The sequence below is a fragment of the Panulirus ornatus genome, chromosome 46 (assembly GCF_036320965.1).
Source record: "Panulirus ornatus isolate Po-2019 chromosome 46, ASM3632096v1, whole genome shotgun sequence".
Taxonomy (NCBI): Eukaryota; Metazoa; Arthropoda; class Malacostraca; order Decapoda; family Palinuridae; genus Panulirus; species Panulirus ornatus.
In genome coordinates this window covers 13,074,459-13,096,818 of record NC_092269.1, presented here as the reverse complement: position 1 = coordinate 13,096,818, position 22,360 = coordinate 13,074,459, and the positions used below count along the sequence as shown (strand labels likewise).

Genomic DNA, 22,360 nt, shown 5'->3' with positions numbered 1-22,360 from the left:
ATACATTCTCCAAAGCAAACAACTGATCCACACATCCTCTACCACTTCTGAAATCATAATGCTCCTTCCAAATCAGATGCTCTGTACATGCCTTGACCCTCTCAATCAATACCCATCCATATAATTTCCCATGAATACTCAACAAACTTATACCTCTGTAATTTGAACACTCACCTTTATCCCCTTTGCCTTTATACAATGGCACTATACATGCATTCCGCCAATCCTCAAGCTCTTCACCATGAACCATACATATATTGAATATCCTCACCAATGTAAGGGGAGTGGAGTAGAAATGGAATGTATTTAGGGAAGCAGTGATGGCTTGCGCAAAAGATGCTTGTGGCATGATGAAAAAGAGGGCAAATAAGAGTTGGGGTGAGAGAGTATCATCAAAGTTTAGGGAGAATAAAAAGATGTTTTCAAAGGAGGTAAATAAAGTGCGTAAGACAAGAAAACAAAGGGAAACATCGGTGAAGTGGGAAAATGGGGAGGTAATAACAAGTAGTGGTGAAGAAAGAGGGAGATGGAAAGAGTATTTTGAAGGTTTCTTGAATGTGTTTGATTATATAGTGGCTGAGATAGGGTGTTTTGGTTGGGGTGGTGTGCGAAGTGAGAGGGTGAGGGAGAATGATTTGGTAAACAGAGAAGTAGGGAAAGCTTTGCGGAAGATGATAGCTGTAGTGAGGCAGCACACAGAAACAGACGAAAGAAAGGCCCAACCCACCCATATACACATGTGTATATACACGTCTACACACGCACATATACATACCTATGCATTTCAACTTAAACACACATATACATACACAGACATATACATATAAACACATACATAATTCATACTTGTGCTGTTATTCATTGCCCACCACCACCCCGCCACACATGAAATGAAATCCCCCTTCTCCGCACGTGTGCAAGGTAGCGCTAAGAAAGGACAAAAAAGACCGTATTCGTTCAAACTCATTCTCTGGCTCCAATGTATAATGCATCTAAACCACAGCTCCCTTTCCACATCCAGACCCCACAAAGCTTTCCATGGTTTACCCCAGACGCTTCACATGCCCTGGTTCAATCCATTGACAGCACGTCAACCCCGGTTTACCACATCGTTCCAATTCACTCTATTCCTTGCTTGCCCTTCATCCTCCTACACGTTCAGGATGCGACTGCTCAAAATCTTTTTCACTCCATATTTCCACCTCCAATTTGGTTTTGTGTGTGTGTGGTCTCCCACTTCTCCTCGTTCCCTCCACCTCTAACACATATATCCTCTTTGTCAATATTTCCTCATTCATTCTCTCCATGTGACTAAACCATTTCAATACACCCTCCTCAGCTCTCTTAAGCACACTCTTTTTATTACCACACATTTCTATTACCCTTTCATTTTCAACAGATCAACCCTCCTTCGCACAACCCTATCTATAATAACCCAAGCCTCGCAACCATATAACACTGTTAAAACCCCTATTCCTTCAAATATACCTATTTTTGCTTTCAGAGATAATGTTTTCGTCTTCCAAACATTTTTCAACGCTCCTAGAACTTTCGCCCCTCCCCCACCCTGTGACTCATTTCCACTTCCATGGTTCCTTCCGCTGCCAAATCCACTCCCAGATATCTAAAACACGCCACTTCCTCCAGTTTTTCTCCATTCAAACTTACCTCCCTGTTGACTTGTCCCTCTACCCTACTGTAACTAATAACCTTGCTCTTATTCACATTTACCCTCAGCTTTCTTCTTTTACACACACTTTACCAAACTCAGTCACCAGCTTCTGCAGTTTCTCACCCAATTCAGCCACCAGTGCTGTATCATCAGTGAACAACAACTGACTCACATCCCACACCCTTTCATCCTCAGCAGACTGCATATTTGCCCCTCTCTCAAAAACTCTTACATTCACCTCCCTAACAACCCCATCAAACAAAAGAAACAACCTTGGAGACATTACACACCCTTACCACAAAACGAACTTCACTGAGATTCAATCACTTTCCTCTCTTCCTACTTGTACACATGCCTTACATCCTCGATAAAAACTTTTCACTGCTTCTAGCAACTTGTCTCCCACACCATATACAATCAATACCTTCCACAGAGCATCTCTATTAACTCTATCATATGCCTTCTCCAGATCCATAAATTCTACATACAAATCCATTTGTTTATCATATGCCTTCTCCAGATCCATAAATACTACATACAAATCCATTTGTTTCTCTCTAAGTATTTCTCACATACATTCGTCAAAGCAAACACCTGATCCACACATCCTCTACCACTTCTGAAACCACACTGCTCCCCCCCAATCTGATACTCTACACATGCCTTTACCTTCTCAATAAATACCCTCCCATATAATTTCCTTGGAATACTCAACAAACTTATACCTCTGTAATTTGAACACTCACCTTTATCCCCTTTGCCTTTGTACAATGGCACTATACATACATTTCGCCAATCCTCAGGCACTTCACCACGAGCCATACATACATTGAATATCCTCACCAACCAGTCAATAACACACTCACCCCCTTTTTTAATAAATTCCACTGCAATACCATCCAAACCCGCCGCGTGCCAGCCTTCGGCTTCCACAAAGCTTTCACTCACTCCTCTCTGTTTACCAAATCATTCTCCCTGACCTTCTCATTTCACACACCACCTCAACAGAAACACCAAATATCTGCCACTCCATCATCTAACGCATTTAACAAACCTTCAAAATACTCACCCCATCTTCTCATATCACCACTACTTGTTATTTCATCCCCATTAGCCCCCTTCACCGATGTTCCCACTAAATCTTATGCACTTTATTTACCTCCTTCAAAAAAATTTTTTCATTCTCAAGAAACTTTAACGATACTCTCTCACCCCACCTCTCATTAGCCCTCTTTTTTTGCCTCTTGCACCTTTCTCTTGACCTCCTGTCTTTCTTTTATACAACTCACAGTCAATTTGCACTATTTCCCTGTAAAAAATTGTGCAAATGCCTCTCTCTTCTCTTTCACTAATAATCTTACAGCTTCATCCCACCACTCACTACCCTTTCTAATTTGCCCACCTCCCACGTTTCTCATGCCAAAAACATCTTTTGCGCAAGCCATCACTGCTTCCCTAAATACATCCTAATCCTTCCCCACTCCCCTTACGTCCTTCGCTCTCACTTTTTTCCATTCTACACTCAGTCTCACTCAACTTTCTCCATTCTGCACTCAGTTTCTCCTAGTACTTCCTCACAAAAGTCTCCTTCACATGCTAACTTACTCTCACCACTCTCTTCACCCCAACATTCTTTTATTTGCTAAAAACCTCTAATAATCTTCACCTTTGCCTCCACAAGATAATGATCAGACATCCCTACAGTTGCACCTCTCTGCATATTAACACAGAAAAGTCTCTCTTTCATGCGCCTATCAATATACATTTATCTTATTTATTTTTTTATACTTTGTCACCATCTACCGTGTTAGCGAGACAGCGCAAGGAAACAGATGAAAGAATGGCCTGACCCACCCACATACACATGTATATACATACACGTCCACACATGCACAGATACATACCTATACATTTCAACGTATACATATATATACATACATAGACAGAGACATATATATACAAATGTATATAATTCATACTTGCTGTCTTTATTCATTCCCATGGCCACCCCAACCACACATGGAATGACACCCCACTCCCCCCGCACATGTGCAAGGTAGTGCTAAGAAAAGATAACAAGGGCCACATTCAATCACATTCAGTCTCTAGCTGGTATGTATAATGCACTGAAACCACAGCTCCCTTTCCACATCCAGGCCCCACAAAACTTTCCATGGTGTACTCCACATGCCTTCCCATGCCCTTGTTCAATCCATTGACAGCATGTCAACCTTGGTATACCACAACTTTCAAATTCACTCTATTCCTTGCACACCTTTCACTCTCCTGCATGTTCAGGCCCCGATTGCTCAAAATCTTTCTCATTCCATCCTTCCACCTCCAATTTGGTCTCCCACTTCTCCTCATTCCCTCGCCTTTGACATATATATATATACACTCTTTGTCAATCTTTCCTCACTCATTCTCTCCATGTGACCAAACCATTTCAAAACACCCTCTTCTGCTCTCTCAACCACACTCTTTTTAATACCACACAACTTTCTTACCCTTTCATTACTTACTCGATCAAATCACCTCACACCAAATATTGTCCTAAAACATCTCATTTCCAACATATCCATCCTCCTCCAAACAACCCTATCTATAGCCCACGCCTCGCATCCATATAACATTGTTGGGACTACTATCATATGCCTTCACACTCACCCATTTTTGCTTTCTGAGATAAAGTTCTTGCCTTCCACACATTCTTCAACACTCCTAGAACCTTAACCCCCTCCACCACCCTGTGACTCACTTCCGCTTCCATGGTTCCATCTGCTGCCAAAATCCACCCCCAGGTATCTAAAACACTTCACTTCCTCCAGTTTTTCTCCATTCACACTTACCTCCATATTGACTTGTCCCTCAACCCTACTGTACCTAATAACCTTGCTCTTTACCAAACTCAGTCACCAGCTTTGCAGTTTCTCACCCAAATCAGCCACCAGTGCTGTATCATCATCGAACAACAACTGACTCACTTCCTAAGCCCTCTCATCCACAACAGACCGCATACTTGCCCCTCTCTCCAAAACTATTGCATTCACCTCCCTAACAACCCCATCCATAAATGAATTAAAGAACCATGGAGACATCACACACCCCTGCCAAAAACTGACATTCACTGATAATTAATCACTTTCCTCTCTTCCTACTCGTACACATGCCTTACATCCTCAATAAAAACTTTTCACTGCTTCTAGCATCTTGCCTCCAACTCCATATACTCTTAATACCTTCCACATAGTATCTCTATCAACTCTATCATATGCCTTCTCCAGATCCATAAATGCTAAATACAAACCCATTTGTTTTTCTAAGGGTTTCTCACATACATTCTTCAAAGCAAACCCCTGATCCACACATCCTCCACCACTTCTGAAATCACACTGCTCTTCCCTAATCTGATGCTCTGTACATGTCTTTACCCTCTCAATCAATACCATCCCATATAATTTCCCAGGAATACTCAACAAACTTATACCTCTCTACTTTGAACAATCACCTTTATCCCCTTTGCCTTTCTACAATGGCACTATGCATACATTCCGCCAATCCTAAGGCACTTCACCATGAGCCACACATACATTGAATATCCTCAACAACCAGTCAACAACACAGTCACCCCCTTTTTTAATAAATTCCACTGCAACACCATCCAAACCTGCAGCCAAGCCGGCTTTCATCTTCCGCAAAGCTTTCACTACCTCTTCCCTGTTTACCAAATCATTCTCCCTGACCCTCTCACTTCACACACCACCTCGACCAAAACACCCTACATCTCCCACTCTATCAGCAAACACATTCAGCAAGCCTTAAAAATACTCACTCCATCTCCTCACATCACCACTACTTGCTATCATCTCCCCATTAGCCCCCTTCACCGATGTTCCCAATTCTTCTCCTGTCTTATGCACTTTATTTACCTCCTTCCAAAACATCTCTTTATTCATCCTAAAATATAATGATACTCTCTCACCCCAACTCTCATTTGCCCTCTTTTTAACCTCTTCCACCTTTCTATTGACCTCCTGCCTCTTTCTTTTATACATCTCCCACTCATTTGCATTATTTCCCTGCAAAAATCGACCAAATGCCTCTCTCTTCTCTTTCACTAATAACCTTACTGCTTCATCCCACCACTCACTACCCTTTCTAATCTCTCCACCTCCCACACTTCTCATGCCATAAGAATCTTTTGTGCAAGCCATCACTGCTTCCCTAAATACAGCCCATGCCTCCCCCTTCCATTTACGTCCTTTCCACTCAAATATTTCCATTCTGCACTCAGTCTCTCTTGGTACTTCCTAACACAAGTCTCCTTCCCAAGCTCACTTACTCTCACCACTCTCTTCACCCCAAAATTCTCTCTTCTTTTCTGAAAACATCTACAAATCTTCACCTTCGCCTCCACAAGATAATGATCAGGCATCACTCCAGTTGCACCTCTCAGTACATTAACATCTAAAAGTCTCTCATATGCCTTTCAATTAATAAGTAATCCAATAATGCTCTCTGACAATCTCTCCTACTTACATGTGTATACTTATGTATATCTCTCTTTTCAAACCAGGAATTCTCAATCATCAGCCCCTTTTCGGCACACAAATCTACAAGCTCTTCACCATGTCCATTTACAACACTAAACATCTCATGTACACCAATTCTTCCCTCAACTGCCACATTACTCACCTTTCCATGCAAATCACCCATCACTAAAATCCGGTCTCGTTCATCAGAACTGCTAACACACTCACTCAGCTGCTCTCAAAACACTTGCCTCTCATGATCTTTCTTCTCATGCCCAGGTGGAAAAGCACCAATAATCGCAAATCTCTCTCCATCCACTTTCAGTTTTACCCATATCAATCTAAAGTTTACTTTCTTACACTCTATCACATACTCCCACAACTCCTGTTTCAGGAGTAGTGCTACTCCTTCCTTTGCTCTTGTCATCTCACCAACCCCTGACTTTACTCTCAAAACATTCCAAAACCACTCTTCCCCTTTACCCTTGAGCTTCGTTTCACTCAGAGCCAGAACATCCAGGTTCCTTTCCTCAAACATACTACCTAACTTTCCTTTTTTCTCATCTTGGATACATCCACACACATTTTAGAAACTCCAATCTGAGCCTTTGAGGAGGATGAGTACTCCCCGCATGACTGCTTCTTCTGTTTCTCCTTTTAGAAAGTTAAATTACAAGGAGGGGAGGGTTTCTAGCATCCACCTCCAATCCCAAATAGTCGCCTTCTACAACATGCAGAGAATGCGTGGGAAGTATTCTTTCTCCCCTATCCCCTATCCCCAGGAATATATATGTTTTTTTTTCATACTATTCGCCATTTCCCACATTAGCGAGGTAGCATTAAGAACAGAGGAATGGGCCTCTAAGGGAACATCCTCACCTGGCCTCCTTCTCTGTTCCTTCTTTTGGAAAATTAAAAAAAAACAAGAGAGGAGGATTTCCAGCCACCTGCTCCCTACCCTTTTAGTCGCATTTTACAATACGCAGGGAATACGTGGGAGGTATTCTTTCACCCCTATCCCCAGGGATATATATATATTTATTTCATTTATTTTGCTTTGTTGCTGTCTCCCGTGTTTGCGAGGTAGCGCAAGGAAACAGACGAAAGAAATGGCCCAACCCACCCCCATACACTTGTATATACATACACGTCCACACACGCAAATATACATACCTATACATCTCAATGTACACATATATATACACACACAGACACATACATATATACCCATGCACACAATTCACACTGTCTGCCTTTATTCATTCCCATCGCCACCTCGCCACACATGGAATACCATTCCCCTCCCCCCTCATGTGTGCGAGGGAGCGCTAGGAAAAGACAACAAAGGCCACATTCGTTCACACTCAGTCTCTAGCTGTCATGCAATAATGCCCGAAAACCACAGCTCCTTTTCCACATCAAGGCCACACACAACTTTCCATAGTTTACCCCAGACGCTTCACATGCCCTGATTCAATCCACTGACAGCACGTCAACCCCGGTATACCACATCGATCCAATTCACTCTATTCCTTGCCCGCCTTTCACCCTCCTGCATGTTCAAGCCCCGATCACTCAAAATCTTTTTCACTCCATCTTTCCACCTCCAATTTGGTCTCCCACTTCTCGTTCCCTCCACCTCCGACACATATATCCTCTTGGTCATCTTTCCTCACTCATTCTCTCCATGTGCCCAAACCATTTCAAAACACCCTCTTCTGCTCTCTCAACCACGCTCTTTTTATTTCCACACATCTCTCTTACCCTTACATTATTTACTCGATCAAACCACCTCACACCACACATTGTCCTCAAACATCTCATTTCCAGCACATCCACCCTCCTGCACACAACTCTATCCATAGCCCACGCCTCGCAACCATACAACATTGTTGGAACCACTATTCCTTCAAACATACCCATTTTTGCTTTCCGAGATAATGTTCTCGACCTCCACACATTCTTCAAGGCTCCCAGGATTTTCGCCCCCTCCCCCACCCTATGATTCACTTCTGCTTCCATGGTTCCATCCGCTGCCAGATCCACTCCCAGATATCTAAAACACTTCACTTCTTCCAGTTTTTCTCTATTCAAACTTACCTCCCAATTGACTTGACCCTCATCCCTACTGTACATAATAACCTTGCTCTTATTCACATTTACTCTTAACTTTCTTCTTTCACACACTTTACCAAACTCAGTCACCAGCTTCTGCAGTTTTTCACATGAATCAGCCACCAGCGCTGTATCATCAGCGAAAAACAACCGACTCACTTCCCAAGCTATCTCATCCACAACAGACTGCACACTTGCCCCTCTTTCCAAAACCCTTGCATTCACCTCCCTTACAACCCCATCCATAAACAAATTAAACAACCATGGAGACATCACACACCCCTGCCGCAAACCTACATTCACTGAGAACCAATCACTTTCCTCTCTTCCTATGTGTACACATCCCTTACATCCTCGGTAAAAACTTTTCACTGCTTCTAACAACTTGCCTCCCACACCATATATTCTTAATACCATCCACAGAGCATATCTATCAACTCTATCATATGCCTTCTCCAGATCCATAAATGCTATATACAAATCCACTTGCTTTTCTACGTATTTCTCACATACATTCTTCAAAGCAAACACCTGATCCACACATCCCCTACCACTTCTTAAACCACACTGTTCTTCCCCAATCTGATGCTCCATACTTGCCTTCACCCTCTCAATCAATACCCTCCTATATAACTTACCAGGAATACTCAACAAACTTATACCTCTAATTTGAGCACTCACCTTTGTCCACTTTGCTTTTGTACAATGGCACAATGCAAGCATTCCGCCCATCCTCAGGCACCTCACCAAGAATCATTTTTTTTTTTTTTTTTTTTGCTTTGTCGCTGTCTCCCGCGTTTGCGAGGTAGTGCAAGGAAACAGACGAAAGAAATGGCCCAACCCACCCCATACACATGTATATACATACGTCCACACACACGCAAATATACATACCTACACAGCTTTCCATGGTTTACCCCAGACGCTTCACATGCCTTGATTCAATCCACTGACAGCACGTCAACCCCGGTATACCACATCGCTCCAATTCACTCTATTCCTTGCCCTCCTTTCACCCTCCTGCATGTTCAGGCCCCGATCACACAAAATCTTTTTCACTCCATCTTTCCACCTCCAATTTGGTCTCCCTCTTCTCCTCGTTCCCTCCACCTCCGACACATATATCCTCTTGGTCAATCTTTCCTCACTCATTCTCTCCATATGACCAAACCATTTCAAAACACCCTCTTCTGCTCTCTCAACCACGCTCTTTTTATTTCCACACATCTCTCTTACCCTTACGTTACTTACTCGATCAAACCACCTCACACCACACATTGTCCTCAAACATCTCATTTCCAGCACATCCATCCTCCTGCGCACAACTCTATCCATAGTCCACGCCTCGCAACCATACAACATTGTTGGAACCACTATTCCTTCAAACATACCCATTTTTGCTTTCCGAGATAATGTTCTCGACTTCCACACATTCTTCAAGGCTCCCAGAATTTTCGCCCCCTCCCCCACCCTATGATCCACTTCCGCTTCCATGGTTCCATCTGCTGCCAGATCCACTCCCAGATATCTAAAACACTTCACTTCCTCCAGTTTTTCTCCATTCAAACTCACCTCCCAACTGACTTGACCCTCAACCCTACTGTACCTAATAACCTTGCTCTTATTCACATTTACCCTTAACTTTCTTCTTTCACACACTTTACCAAACTCAGGCACCAGCTTCTGCAGTTTCTCACATGAATCAGCCACCAGCGGTGTATCATCAGCGAACAACAACTGACTCACTTCCCAAGCTCTCTCATCCCCAACAGACTTCATACTTGCCCCTCTTTCCAAAACTCTTGCATTCACCTCCCTAACAACCCCATCCATAAACAAATTAAACAACCATGGAGACATCACACATACCTGCCGCAAACCTACATTCACTGAGAACCAATCACTTTCCTCTCTTCCTACACGTACACATGCCTTACATCCTCGATAAAAACTTTTCACTGCTTCTAACAACTTGCCTCCCACACCATATATTCTTAATACCTTCCACAGAGCATCTCTATCAACTCTATCATATGCCTTCTCCAGATCCATAAATGCTACATACAAATCCATTTGCTTTTCTAAGTATTTCTCACATACATTTTTCAAAGCAAACACCTGATCCACACATCCTCTACCACTTCTGAAACCATACTGCTCTTCCCCAATCTGATGCTCTGTACATGCCTTCACCCTCTCAATCAATACCCTCCCATATAATTTGCCAGGAATACTCAACAAACTTTTTTTTTTTTTTTTTTTTTATACTTTCTCGCTGTCTCCCGCGTTTGCGAGGTAGCGCAAGGAAACAGACGAAAGAAATGGCCCAACCCCCCCCCCATACACATGTACATACACACGTCCACACACGCAAATATACATACCTACACAGCTTTCCATGGTTTACCCCAGACGCTTCACATGCCTTGCTTCAATCCACTGACAGCACGTCAACCCCTGTATACCACATGACTCCAATTCACTCTATTTCTTGCCCTCCTTTCACCCTCCTGCATGTTCAGGCCCCGATCACACAAAATCTTTTTCACTCCATCTTTCCACCTCCAATTTGGTCTCCCTCTTCTCCTCGTTCCCTCCACCTCCGACACATATATCCTCTTGGTCAATCTCTCCTCACTCATTCTCTCCATGTGCCCAAACCATTTCAAAACACCCTCTTCCGCTCTCTCAACCACGCTCTTTTTATTTCCACACATCTCTCTTACCCTTACGTTACTTACTCGATCAAACCACCTCACACCACACATTGTCCTCAAACATCTCATTTCCAGCACATCCATCCTCCTGCGCACATCTCCATCCATAGCCCACGCCTCGCAACCATACAACATTGTTGGAACCACTATTCCCTCAAACATACCCATTTTTGCTTTCCGAGACAGTGTTCTCGACTTCCACACATTTTTCAAGGCTCCCAAAATTTTCGCCCCCTCCCCCACCCTATGATCCACTTCCGCTTCCATGGTTCCATCCGCTGACAGATCCACTCCCAGATATCTAAAACACTTCACTTCCTCCAGTTTTTCTCCATTCAAACTCACCTCCCAATTGACTTGACCCTCACCCCTACTGTACCTAATAACCTTGCTCTTATTCACATTTACTCTCAACTTTCTTCTTCCACACACTTTACCAAACTCAGTCACCAGCTTCTGCAGTTTCTCACATGAATCAGCCACCAGCGCTGTATCATCAGCGAACAACAACTGACTCACTTCCCAAGCTCTCTCATCCCCAACAGACTTCATACTTGCCCCTCTTTCCAGGACTCTTGCATTTACCTCCCTTACAACCCCATCCATAAACAAATTAAACAACCATGGAGACATCACACACCCCTGCCGCAAACCTACATTCACTGAGAACCAATCACTTTCCTCTCTTCCTACACGTACACATGCCTTACATCCTCGATAAAAACTTTTCACTGCTTCTAACAACTTGCCTCCCACACCATATATTCTTAATACCTTCCACAGAGCATCTCTATCAACTCTATCATATGCCTTCTCCAGATCCATAAATGCTACATACAAATCCATTTGCTTTTCTAAGTATTTCTCACATACATTCTTCAAAGCAAACACCTGATCCACACATCCTCTACCACTTCTGAAACCGCACTGCTCTTCCCCAATCTGATGCTCTGTACATGCCTTCACCCTCTCAATCAATACCCTCCCATATAATTTACCAGGAATACTCAACAAACTTATACCTCTGTAATTTGAGCACTCACTCTTATCCCCTTTGCCTTTGTACAATGGCACTATGCACGCATTCCGCCAATCCTCAGGCACCTCACCATGAGTCATACATACATTAAATAACCTTACCAACCAGTCAACAATACAGTCACCCCCCTTTCTTAATAAATTCCACTGCAATACCATCCAAACCTGCTGCCTTGCCGGCTTTCATCTTCCGCAAAGCTTTTACTACCTCTTCTCTGTTTACCAAATCATTTTCCCTAACCCTCTCACTTTGCACACCACCTCGACCAAAACACCCTATATCTGCCACTCTGTCATCAGACACATTCAACAAACCTTCAAAATACTCATTCCATCTCCTTCTCACATCACCGCTACTTGTTATCACCTCCCCATTTACGCCCTTCACTGAAGTTCCCATTTGCTCCCTTGTCTTACGCACCCTATTTACCTCCTTCCAGAACATCTTTTTATTTTCCCTAAAATTTACTGATAGTCTCTCACCCCAACTCTCATTTGCCCTTTTTTTCACCTCTTGCACCTTTCTCTTGACCTCCTGTCTCTTTCTTTTATACTTCTCCCACTCAATTGCATTTTTTCCCTGCAAAAATCGTCCAAATGCCTCTCTCTTCTCTTTCACTAATACTCTTACTTCTTCATCCCACCACTCACTACCCTTTCTAAACAGCCCACCTCCCACTCTTCTCATGCCACAAGCATCTTTTGCGCAATCCATCACTGATTCCCTAAATACATCCCATTCCTCCCCCACTCCCCTTACTTCCATTGTTCTCACCTTTTTCCATTCTGTACACAGTCTCTCCTGGTACTTCCCCACACAGGTCTCCTTCCCAAGCTCACTTACTCTCACCACCTTCTTCACCCCAACATTCACTCCTCTTTTCTGAAAACCCATACTAATCTTCACCTTAGCCTCCACAAGATAATGATCAGACATCCCTCCAGTTGCACCTCTCAGCACATTAACATCCAAAAGTCTCTCTTTCGCACGCCTGTCAATTAACACGTAATCCAATAACGCTCTCTGGCCATCTCTCCTACTTACATAAGTATACTTATGTATATCTCGCTTTTTAAACCAGGTATTCCCAATCATCAGTCCTCAACAAACTTATACCTCTGTAATTTGAGCACTCACTCTTATCCCCTTTGCCTTTGTACAACGGCACTATGCACGCATTCCGCCAATCCTCAGGCACCTCACCATGAGTCATACATACATCAAATAACCTTACCAACCAGTCAATAATACAGTCACCCCCTTTTTTAATAAATTCCACTGCAATACCATCCAAACCTGCTGCCTTGCCAGCTTTCATCTTCCGCAAAGCTTTTACTACCTCTTCTCTGTTTACCAAATCATTTTCCCTAACCCTCGCACTTTGCACACCACCTCGACCAAAACACCCTATATCTGCCACTCTATCACCAAGAATCATACATACATTAAATAACCTTACCAACCTGTCAACAATACAGTCACCCCTTTTTTAATAAATTCCACTGCAATACCATCCAAACCCACTGCCTTGGCAGCTTTCATCTTCCACAAAGCTTTTACTATCTCTTCTCTGTTTACCAAATCATCCTCCCTAACCCTCTTACTTTGCACACCACCTCGACCAAAACACCCTATATCTGCTACTCTATCATCAAACACATTCAACAAACCTTCAAAATACTCACTCCATCTCCTTCTCACATCACCATTAATTGTTATCACCTCCCCATGAGCCCCCTTCACTGAAGTTCCCATTTCTTCCATTGTCTTACGCACTTTATTTCCCTCCTTCCAAAACATCTTTTTATTCTCCCTAAAATTTAATGATACTCTCTCACACCTTCTCTCATTTGCCCTCTTTTTCACCTCTTGCACCTTTCTCTTGACCTCCTGCCTCCTTCTTTTATACCTCTCCCACTCATTTGCATTTTTTCCCTGCAAAAATCATCCAAATGCCTCTCTCTTCTCTTTCACTAGTAATCTTACTTCTTCATCCCACCACTCACTACTCTTTCTAATCTTCCCACACTTCTCATGCCACAAGCATCTTTTTGCGCAAGCCATCACTGCTTCCATAAATACATCCCATTCCTCCCCCACTCCCCTTACCTCCTTTGCTCTCACTTTTTTCCATTCTGTACTCAGTCTCTCTTGGTACTTCCTCACACAAGTTTCCTTCCCAAGCTCACTTACTCTCACCACTCTCTTCACCCCAACACTCTCTCTTCTTTTCTGAAAACTTCTACAGATCTTCACCTTCGCCTCCACAAGATAATGATCAGACATCCCTCCAGTTGCACCTCTCAGCACATTTACATCCAAAAGTCTCTCTTTCGCGCGCCTATCAATTAACATGTAACCCAACAACGCTCTCTGGCCATCTCTCCTACTTACATACATATACTTATATCTCACTTTTTAAACCAGGTATTCCCAATCACAAGTCCTTTTTCAGCACATAAATCTACAAGCTCTTCACCATTTCCATTTACAACACTGAACACCCCATGTATACCAATTATTCCCTCAACTGCCACATTACTCACCTTTGCATTCACATCACCCATCACTATAACCCGGTCTCGTGCATCAAAACCACTAACACACTCATTCAGCTGCTCCCAAAACACTTGCCTCTCATGATCTTTCTTCTCATGCCCAGGTGCATATGCACCAATAGTCACCAATCTCTCTCTATTCACTTTCAGTTTTACCCATATCAATCTAGAGTTTACTTTCTTACAACCTATCACATACTCCCACCACTCCTGTTTCAGGAGTAGTGCAACTCCTTCCCTTGCTCTTGTCCTCTCACTAACCCCTGACTTTACTCCCATGACATTCCCAAACCACTCTTCCCCTTTCCCCTTGAGCTTCGTTTCACTCAGAGCCAGAACATCCAGGTTCCTTTCCTCAACATACTACCTATCTCTCCTTTTTTCTCATCTTGGTTACATACACACACATTTAGACACTCCAATCTGAGCCTTCGAGGAGGATGAGCACTCCCTGCGTGACTCTTCTTCTGTTTCCCCTTTTAGAAAGTTAAAATACAAGGAGGGGAGGGTTTCTAGCCCCCGGTTCCCGTCCCCTTTAGTCCTTCTACGACACGTGGGGAATGCATGGGAATTAGTCTTTCTCCACATCCCCAGGGATACGGAATAATTGGTATACATGGGGTGTTCAGTGTTGTAAATGGAAATGGTGAAGAGCTCGTAGATTTATGTGCTGAAAAAGGACTGGTGATTGGGAATACCTGGTTTAAAAAGAGAGATATACATAAGTATGTGTATGTAAGTAGGAGAGATGGCCAGAGAGCGTTATTGGATTACGTGTTAATTGATAGTTGTGCGAAAGAGAGACCTTTGGATGTCAATGTGCTGAGAGGTGCAACTGGAGGGATGTCTGATCATTATCTTGTGGAGGCGAAGGTGAAGATTTGTAGACATTTTCAGAAAAGAAGACAGAATGTTGGAGTGAAGAGAGTGGTGAGAGTAAGTGAGCTTGGGAAGGAGACTTGTGTGACAAAATACCGGGAGAGACTGAGTACAGAATGGAAAAAGGTGAGAACAAAGGAGGTAAGGGGAGTGGGGGCGGAATGGGATGTATTTAGGGAAGCAGTGTTGGCTTGCGCAAAAGATACTTGTGGCATGAGAAGAGTGGGAGGTGGGAAGACTAGAAAGGGTAGTGAGTGGTGGGATGAAGAAGTAAAATTATTAGTGAAAGAAAAGAGAGAGGCATTTGGACGATTTTTGCAGGGAAAAAATGCAAATGAGTGAGAGATGTATAAAAGAAAGAGGCAGGAGGTCAAGAGAAAGGTGCAAGATGTGAAAAAGAGGGCAAATGAGAGAAGGGGTGAGAGAGTATCATTAAATTTTAGGGAGAATAAAAAGATGTTTTGGAAGGAGGGAAATAAAGTGCGTAAGACAATGGAAGAAATGGGAACTTCAGTGAAGGGGGCTAATAGGGAGGTGATAACAAGTAGTGGTGATGTGAGAAGGAGATGGAGTGAGTACTTTGAAGATTTCTTGAATGTGTTTGATGATAAGAGTGGCAGATATAGGGTGTATTGGTCGAGGTGGTGTGCAAAGAGAGAGGGTTAGGGAAAATGATCTGGTAAACAGAGAAGAGATAGTAAAAGCATTGCGGAAGATGAAAGCCGGAAAGGCAGCGGGTTTGGATGGTATTGCAGTGGAATTTATTAAAAGAGGGGGTGACTGTATTGTTGACTGCTTGGTATGGTTATTTAATGTATGTATGATTCATGGTGAGGTGCCTGAGCATTGGCGGAATGCTTGCATAGTGCCATTGTACAAAGGCAAAGGGGATATGAGTGAGTGCTCAAATTACAGAGGTATAAGTTTGTTGAGTATTCCTGGTAAATTATATGGGAGGGTATTGACTGAGAAGGTGAAGGGATATACAGAGCATCAGATTGGGGAAGAGCAGTGTGGTTTCAGAAGTGGTAGAGGATGTGTGTATCAGGTCTTTGCTTTGAAGAATGTATGTGAGAAATACTTAGAAAAGCAAATGGATTTGTATGTGCCATTTATGGATCTGGTGAAGGCATATGATAAGAGTTGATAGAGATGCTCTGTGGAAGGTATTAAGAATATATGGTGTGGGAGGCAAGTTGTTAGAAGTAGTGAAAAGTTTTTATCGAGGATGTAAGGCATGTGTACGTGTAGGAAGAGAGGAAAGTGATTGGTTCTCAGTGAACTTAGGTTTGCGGCAGGGGTGTGTGATGTCTCCATGGTTGTTTAATTTGTTTATGGATGGGGTTGTTAGGGAGGTGAATGCAAGAGTTTTGGAAATAGGGGCAAGTATGCAGTCTGTTGTAGATGAGAGAGCCTGGGAAGCGAGTCAGTTCTTGTTCGCTGATGATACAGCGCTGGTGGCTGATTCATGTGAGAAGCTGCAGAAGCTGGTGACTGAGTTTGGTAAAGTGTGTGAAAGTAAGTGAGAGTAAATGTGAATAAGAGCAAGGTTATTAGGTACAGTAGGGAAAGGGTCAAGTCAACTGGGAGGTAAGTTTCAATGGAGAAAAACTGGAGGAAGTAAAGTGTTTTAGATATCTGGGAGTGGATCTGGCAGCGGATGGAACCATGGAAGCGGAAGTGAATTATAGGGTGGGGGAGGAGACGATAATTCTGGGAGCCTTGAAGAATGTTTGGAAGTCGAGAACATTATCTCGGAAAGCAAAAATGGCTATGTTTGAAGGAATAAAGGTTCCAACAATGTTGTATGGTTGCGAGGCGTGGGCTATGGATAGAGTTGTGTGCAGGAGGGTGGATGTGCTGGAAATGAGATGTTTGAGGGCAATATGTGGTTTGAGATGGTTTGATCAAGTAAGTAATAATAGGGTAAGAGAGATGTAAGAGAGATGTGTGGAAATAAAAAGAGCATAGTTGAGAGAGCAGAAGAGGGTGTTTTGAAATGGTTTGGGCACATGGAGAGAATGAGTGAGGAAAGATTGACCAAGAGGATATATGTGTCGGAGGTGGAGGGAACGAGGAGAAGTGGGAGACTAAATTGGAGGTGGAAAGATGGAGTGAAAAAGATTTTGTGTGATCGAGGCCTGAACATGCAGGAGGGTGAAAGGAGGGCAAGGAATAGAGTGACTTGGATCGATGTGGTATACCGGGGTTGACGTGCTGTCAGTGGATTGAATCAGGGCATGTGAAGCGTCTGGGGTAAACCATGGAAAGCTGTGTAGGCATTGTATATTTGCGTGTGTGGACGTATGTATATACATGTGTATGTGCTTGGGTTGGGCCATTTCCTTCGTCTGTTTCCTTGCGCTACCTTGCAAACGCGGGAGACAGCGACAAAGCAAAAAAAAAAAATATATATATATATATATATATTTTTTTATATATATATATATATATATATATATATATATATATATATATATGCATATATATGCATGCATATATATATGTGTGTGTGTGTGTATTTTGTATTCATTATTTTAACTTTCTTAAAGGGGAAACAGAAGAAGTCATGCAGGGAGTGCTCATCCTCCTTCAAGGCTCACACAGGGGTGTCTAAATATGCGTGGATATAACCAACATGAGAAAAAAGGAGATATATGTAGTATGTTTGATGAAAGGAACCTGGATGTTTTGGTTCTGAGTGAAACGAAGCTCAAGGGTAAAGGGGAAGAGTGGTTTGGGAATGTCTTGGAAGTAAAGGTCAGGGGTTGGTGAGAGGACAAGAGCAAAGGAAGGAGTAGCACTTCTCCTCAAGCAGGAGTTGTGGTAGTATGTGATAGAGTGTAAGAAAGTAAACTCTAGATTGATATGGGTAAAACTGAAGGTGGATGGAGAGATGAGTGATTACTGGTGCTTATGTACCGGGTCATGAGATGAAAGATCAAGAGAGGCGAGTGTCTTGGGAGCAGCTGAGTGAGTGTGTTAGCAGGTTTGATGAACGAGACCGGGTTATAGTGATGGGTGATGTGAGTGCAAAGGTGAGTAATGTGGCAATTGAGGGTATAATTGTTGTAAACGAGGGGTTCAGCGTTGTAAATGGAAATGGTGAAAAGCTTGTAGATTTGTGTGCTGAAAAAGGACTGGTGATTGGGAATACCTGGTTTAAAAAGATTGATATACATAAGTATACATATATAAGTAGGAGAGATGGCCAGAGAGCATTAGTGGATTACTTGGTAATTGATAGTTGCATGAAAGAAAGACTTTTGGATTATCATCTTGTGGAGGCGAAGGTGAAGATTTGTAGAGGATTTCAGAAAAGAAGAGAGAATGTTGGGGTGAAGAGAGTGGTGAGAGTAAGTGATCTTGGAAAGGAGACTTGTGCAAGGAAGTACCAGGAAAGATTGAGTGCAGAATGGAAAGCGGTGAGAGCAAAGGATGTAAGGGGAGTGGGGGAGGAATGGGATGTATTTAGGGAAGTAGTGATGGCTTGCGCAAAAGATGCCTGTGGCATGAGAAAGGTAGGCAGATTAGAAAGGGTAGTGAGTGGTGGGATGAAGAGATAAGATTGTTAGTGAAAGAGTAGAGAGAGGCATTTGGATGATTTTTGCATGGAAATAGTGCAAATGACTGGGAGAAGTATAATAAAAAAAGAGGGAAGAGGTCAAGAGAAAGGTGCATGAGGTGAAAAAGAGGGCAAATGAGAGTTGGGGTGAGAGAGTATCAGTAAATTCTACGAAGAATCAAAATATGTTCTAAAAGGAGGTAAATAAAGTGCGTAAGACAAGAGAGCAAATGGGAACATCAGTGAAGGGGGCAAATGGGGAGGTAATAACAAGTAGTGGTGAAGTGAGAGGGAGATGGAGTGAGTGTTTTGAAGGTTTGTTGAATGTCTTTGATGATAGAGTGGGAGATATGAGGTGTTTTCATCTAGGTGGTGTGCAAAAAGAGAGGATCTGGGAGAATGATTTGGTAAACAGAGGGGAGGTAGTGGAAGCTTTGTGGAAGATGAAAGCTGGCAAGTCTGCAGGCTTGGATGGTATTGCTGTGGAATTTATCAAAAAAAGGGGGTGACTGTGTTGTTGACTGGTTGGTGAGGATATTCAATTTCTGTATGGTTCATGGTGAAGTGCCTGAGGATTGGCAAAATGCAGCAATAGTGCTACTGTACAAAGGCAAAGGGGATAAAAGTGAGTGCTCAAATTACAGAGGTAAAAGTTTGTTGAGTATTCCTAGGAAATCATATGGGAATGTACTGATTGAGTGGGTGCAGGCATGTACAGAGCATCAGATTGGGGAAGAGTAGTGTGGTTTCAGAAGTGGTAGAGGATGTGTGGATCAAGTGTTTGCTTTGAAGAATGTTTGTGAGAAATACTTGGAAAAACAGATGGATTTGTATGTAGCATTTATGGATCTGGAGAAGGCATATGATAGAGTTGACAGAGATGCTCTGTGGAAGGTATCAAGAGTATATGGTGTGGGAGGTAAGTTGCTAGAAGCAGTGGTAAGTTTTTATCGAGGATGTAAGGTATGTATACGGGTAGGAAGAAAGGAAAGTGATCAGTTCCAAGTGAATGTCTGTTCGCGTGATGTCTCCATGGCTGTTTAATTTGTTTATGGATGGGGTCATGAGGGAGGTGAATGCAAGAGTTTTGGAGAGAGGGGCAAGTATGCAGTCTGTTGTGGATGAGAGGGCTTGGAAAGTGAGTCACTTGTTGTTCGCTGATGATATAGCGCTGGTAGCTGATTCGGGTGAGAAACTGCAGACGTTGGTGACTGAGTTTGGTAAAGTGTGTGAAAGTAGAAAGCTTAGAGTAAATGTGAATAAGAGCAAGGTTATTAGGTTCAGTAGGGTTGAGGGACAAGTAAATTGGGAGGGAAGTTTGAATGGAGAAAAAATGGAGGAAGTGAAGTGTTTTAGATATCTGAGAAAGGATTTAGCAGGGGATGGAACCATGGAAGTGTAAGTGAGTCACAGGGTGGGGGAGGGGGCGAAGGTTCTGAGACCGTTGAAGAATGTGTGGAAGGCAAAAACATTACCTCAGAGAGCAAAAATGGGTATGTTTGGAGGAATAGTGGTTCCATCAATGTTACATGGCTGTGAGGCATGGGTGATAGATAGGGTTGTGCTGAGGGGGATGGATGTGTTGGAAAAGAGATGTTTGAGGACAATATGTGGTGTGAAGCAGTTTGATTGTGTGAGGCAGTTTGATTAAGTAATGAAAGGGTAAAAGAGATGTGTGGTAATAAAAAGAGTGTGGTTGAGAGAGCAGAAGAGGGTGTTTTGAAATGGTTTGGTAACATGGAGAGAATGAGGGAGGAAAGATTGACAAAGAGGATATATGTGTCAGAGGTGGAGGGAACAAGGAGAAGTGGGAGACCATTTTGGAGGTGGAAGGATGGAGTGAAAAAGATTTTGAGCGATCGAGGCCTCAACATACAGGAGGATGAAAGGCATGCAAGGAATGGAGTGGATTTTAACAATGTGGTATAATGGGGTCAACGTGCTGTCAATGGATTGAACCAGGGTATGTGAAGCATCTGGGGTAAACCATGGAAAGGTTTGTGGGGCTTGTATGTGGAAAGCGAGCTGTGGTGCATTACTCATGACAGCTAGAGACTGAGTGTGAACAAGTGTGGCATTTGCTGTCTTGTCCTAGCACTACCTCACGCACGCATGGGGGGAGAGGGGTGCCATTTCATGTGTGGTGGGGTGGCGGTGGAAATGGATGAAGGCAGCATTGTATGAAAATGTATATGTGTATATGTCTGTGTATGTATATGTATGTAAACGTTGAAATGTATAGGTATGTATATGTGTATGTGTGAGTGTGTATGTATATGCATGTGTATGTGGGTGGGTTGGGCCATTCTTTGTCTGTTTCCTTGTGCTAACTCACTAATGCGGGAGACAGCGACGAAGTATAATAAATAAATTAACAAAATATATCAAAAAGCCAAGGTAACATCCTACAGCCCTACCTCACACCCACACGGATACCAAAACTTCCACTGAACTCTCCATTTACTCTTACATATGTATTTGTTCCTCTGAAGAAGGCTTTCACACCAATCAACAGTTGTCTCCCTACCTCATACATCCTTAACAAGTCTCATAAAGCATTCCACTTGACTTTGTTATATGCTTTCTCCAAATCCATAAAAGTTCATACAATTTTTTACCTTTTGCCAAATACTTATCCTCAGTCTTCTTTCCCTCAAAAATCATATCCACACATCCCAATCTTTCCTAAAACTCTTGCCCCTCACTTATTCTGCATCCACTCACATCCATCACTATCAATCAATAACCTTGCATACACTTTCCTGGCATACTTAAGACTTGTTCCTTATGATTTCTACATATACCCTCAGCACCTTTTCCTTTGAAAAAAGGAACATAAATAGCTTTCGCCCAACCCTCAGGCACAACCTTCTGTTTCCATGTTGAATTATATATCAGATGCATCCTCTCTATCACATTTTCTCCTCCATACTTCAGTATTTCAGCTGTAATCCCATCCACTGAAGGTACTTTCCTACCTTCAGCCTCATTATTACCCTTATTACCTCCCATTTTCCTACAGGCCCTTGCACTTGTATCCTCTTCCTTCCAATCTCCATAAACATGCATGTAACAACTGCTGCCTCACCTTCTCCCACATTCATAAGTTCTTGGTCAACAACCCAGGAACAATGATGTCTTGGATAAGTAGGGGGTAGTTGATTGGTCAGAGGGTAGATCTATCCTGAACCACACCTTTAACTACCAAGTAGATGACTACTGAAATCTGAAAAGTGTATGCCTATCCAGAATGAAAGAGGTTACAAGGTTTCTAGCTCCCAGA

The 22,360-nt window shown here is 42.8% G+C and overlaps 1 protein-coding gene across 2 annotated transcripts in view; it reads right to left on the bottom strand.

The window, feature by feature from the left end:
- The window catches only part of LOC139763141 (uncharacterized), a 486,471-nt gene that overhangs the window by 325,208 nt on the left and 138,903 nt on the right, over positions 1–22,360 (bottom strand). The gene's annotated exons all lie outside the window — the stretch shown is intronic.